Raw genomic sequence first — 4,203 nt, 5'->3', positions numbered from 1 at the left:
AGGATCCACGGATCAGAACAAGTAGTAATCATATTGACGGAAGCGAAGTTAGGAGGTGGGAGCGGAAAAACACCCATGAGGGCGGGATCTTTGAAAAGCCCGGCTCCCAGACTCTCAAATGATTTGGAGGTATGCTCCACAAAAGGGATGTTGCCTTCAGAAGAGGAAGCGAAGAATGACAACTGGTCTACGGTAACAATCTTCCCTCGATGAGGGAAACGGATGATACGAAACAAACATGAAGCTACAGCTTGCATCGCGTATATCCAGCTACGTCTGAGAAGGAGGTTGTAGGTAAGATTAGCATCAACAACTTCAACTTCCATCTCGACCGTCTTCCCTTCCAAAGAGATGGGCAAACGTTGGAGTATACCATAAGGACGGGATGCGCTTCCATCAAAAGCTTCCAAGGTTGTGGGAGACTGGCTCAGCGTTGGAGATCCAATAGCTTTCCAACAGGCAACAGACATGATGCAAGTTGAAGCACCTTCATCAATGACTGTACGATGAATCGTTTTGGAATTAATAATAACCTGTATGAGGAATGCGATTTGGGGAGGCAGTCTTTGCATATGGCGTTCCAAGTCAAAAGTAATCAAATCTGAGTCGGCCGGGTCTATGCCACCGATAGCGGATAGCAAGGACTTCCTATGAGAAGGGAAACTCTGGAGAACTTCTAAAGCGGACATAGCTGACGGAGTCTGAGCTAAGTCCTCAACAATATTGTAGTGCTGTGCAGCACGAGCATTTGGATTGTAAGAAGATTTCCAAAGTACTCCTTTTGGAGGGGGTCGAATAGGCGTCTCAGTACTAGGTCTCTCGATGTGGAGCAGGCCTGAACTGAACGGAGGAGCACTAGAGGGGACCTCAGGCTCTTTCCCGGCAGATGACGGATATTCTTTTGTTCGAGTACTGATGTGGATAGGTATTGTTCCAGCCATAAATACTTGGGAACCGAAGGAAGATGGAGGTTGAGAGGGGTCAGCCACCATTTGAGTTTGTTGCGAGGGAAAGGGTTCTTTGAGCACCGCAGGAGTCCCGGGAGCGCCTTTCAACAAACGACTAACTTCGGACCGCCTAGGGCAGTCTTTGGTATAGTGATCTTCATCACAGATAAGACAAGGATACTTGGGTTTGCGCTTGGCACCTTCCTCGGGCGGAGGTTTAGGGGAGTCCTATTTAGGTTGATCTGGCTTATTCTTCCCTTTTCCTTTCTTCTTTCCTTTCGAGGCTTTGTCTGCCGTGGTGGACTGGACGGCATTGACCTCGGAAGTAATATTTGAAGTGGGTGTTACCTGAGAAGTGTGTTCATTCGAAGCATTTGATTTTTGCTTCCCAGGGTTCGCGGAATTTTTCTTCAAGGATGAGTTAACAGAACCAATAATACCGTCAACAGTTGGTGTTGGCGGGGCTTTGGATGTTCCTAGTCTCGGGGCATCATGCAAATAATCATACAATGTACCAGACTGAGAATATACCAAGTCAAGGTACTGAGCGCACACGATAGCTTTCTCTTCAGTGACACACACCCCCATGGCAATGTCCCGAGCTATTGGAGGAACGAACGAAGTCGTAAACCAATCGGTAAGAAGTTGGTCGGGAATCCAAAATTTGATCATACGTCTACGCCGTCTCCATTCATGGATATGATCAGAGATATGCGTATTCGTTGTCTGTCTTAAGGATGTCAGGAGGTGTGTACCCGTTTCATATCGAATGGGCAACTGAAAATGAGTGAGGAATGCCATAGCCAACGAGTTGAAATCCTGAAAGGATCCGCGAGTGAGCTCAATATACCACTTAGCTGCAGAGCCAGTGAGAGTCCTTTGAAAAAGGCGAAGCTGAATCGAATCATCAAGCCACGAATTGGATGAACACCACAAGTGATAGGTCATGACATGAGCTTGAGGATCTTCATTAGCTTTACCATCGAATTTTGGACAGTCACCGGGAATTTTCGTTGGAACCGGAGGCCAATACGGATTATGGAGAATGGGATCGTTGGTCAGTTTGGACACATCCGGTAATTCCAAAGTCGCTAAGAAAGGTAACTGAGGATTGAAGGACATCTGGGGCTGCTGGTAGGATGGAGCACCAGGGTTCCAACCAACTGGCGGTTGCCCCCATGGGCTTGGTCCGGACGGATTTGGCCCCATAGGGTTTTGTCCGTAGGGATTTTGGTTCTGCCCCCCAGCGTTCCATGGATTACCAAACTGTCCTGCAGGAGCACCATACAGTTGCGGATAATTCTGATAAGGATTTTCCTGCAGTTGTTGATAATTTTGATATGGGGAAAACGAAGGTTGCCCTTGAGGTTGTTGGTAACCATATGGTGGCTGGACTCCAAACTGAGTTTGAGAAACAGGCTGAGTTTGATAGACTGGTTGGGATTGAATTCCAACTTGCATTTGAAGACCGGATGGGGCCTGGGGTCCAGCCTGGGGCAAAAAACCAGGTTGAGCAGCGCCAGAAGGATGTCCTGTAGGTTGGGCTATCTGGCCGGAAGGATGACCTAGTTGATATTGAGGTTGGCCCACCTGCCCAGAAGGTTGTACTTGCTGGGGGTGGAGTTGTTGTTGCACAACTGAGGGTTGTCCTAACGGACCAGATGGCCGAGTGGGCTGGGCAGTTGGTTGGCCTGATTGGATTTGAGGCTGGCCGACTTGCCCAGAAGGTTGACTATACTGGACGGTGGGCTGACCATATGGTTGACCAGCTTGTCCAGATGTTGGACCATACTGAACATTAGGTTGGTTTGGGTGAACATACGATTGACCAATTTGTCCAGTAGGATAACCTTGCTGGATACCAGGTTGGCCTTGTTGAACAGAAGATTGACCTGAGTTACCAGAAGGTTGAGCATAAGGGGTGAAAGACGGACCACCAGAGGCGAAAGCTTGTCTCTGGAAGGGTTGTCCTTGTTGGTCTTGATAAGGTGGTCTTTGGGATTGCGCAGACGATACTTGGCCACCATAATAAGAGGTGGGGCCCCAATCAATTGACAGCGGGACTGAAATCTCAACAGTTGGTTGAGACAGCAAAGGCCTACCAAAATGTGGTAAATACTGATCGTATGGCCCCTCTGCTGGGACGTTTGACGTAGGATCAAAGACTCCGAATATAGAGGCCGAAGGATGATTGAAAATAGGAGTCGAAGAAGCTACACATACCGTTGGAATGGTTGGGATTGAGGTAACAGACGTACTGCGACTTTGTGGAGTAAAAGGCTCCGTGGTGGGAAAAGCGAGTTGTGACCAAATAGAACTCGTGAAGGGAGTTCCAGAGGACATAACATCCTTTATTGCTTTATAGCCTGGAGGTAGTCTCCCAGTAGTAGGGGTGCTACTAACAAGTATAGGTTTCGTTGCAGTGGGAATTTCACCGCTCGTCGCAACGGATTCTTCAGTCGAAGTAGGGGATACGTCCTCCATGTCGGAAGAAAATAGTGGGGCTGAAACACGAGGGGAAGTGTATTCCCAAAAAGGGATACCGTCCTTAGAAGGTTCCCAAACGAGGTTCCAATGAAACTCGTAAGTCTCATCGCCTGGAGCACGAGAATTAATCGGTTGTATACTCGCAATAACAGGAAGAGTTTCACTCACAACCGGTATCTCGACAAAGGAAGAAGACGAAATTGGTAATTCCGCCAGGATGAAAACTTCACAAAATCCTAGGGAATCTAACGAGACAGGACCCTACTCAAACTAACGCAAACAAGATCTAACCGGGTAAATGTGAATCGTGGCCGAATAAATTTTAAGACAAAGGAACTGAACTTGACCTTTTCATGTTTTAAGAGTCGAGAAAAGGACAAAAAGATGACTCTAGTCTCCTTCGAATATTTAGTGAGCCCGAAGTGACAAATGCTCAGGTGAACCTTTTCTTTTAGGGAGTCCGAAAAGGGTCAAAAGTGACTACTCTAGAGAACTAGGCAAAAGGTTTACCAAACAATCCGTAAAACTGCTTATACACCTCGGCAATCAGATGAAAACCAAGGACTTCCCGTACGGCAGTCAATCTTCCCAAATGCTGAGTTCAGTGCATTACGGCTTGTAAGGCGGCAGACACGGCTTCCTGTGGATAAAGGATGATAACCTAGTGGGGTCTCCACATATACTCGACAGTACGTGGGAGCACAAATCCGTGCTAGACCACTATCGAGTCACAAAAGGAGGAATCACCCAACCATAATGTGAAACAATA

Source organism: Pinus tabuliformis, chromosome 6 (genome assembly GCF_031772625.1).
Source record: "Pinus tabuliformis cultivar Carrire ecotype Pingquan chromosome 6, CPIR1, whole genome shotgun sequence".
NCBI classification, from domain to species: domain Eukaryota; kingdom Viridiplantae; phylum Streptophyta; class Pinopsida; order Pinales; family Pinaceae; genus Pinus; species Pinus tabuliformis.
The sequence above is the reverse complement of the archived record's forward strand: the minus strand, read 5'-3'. Positions refer to the sequence as shown.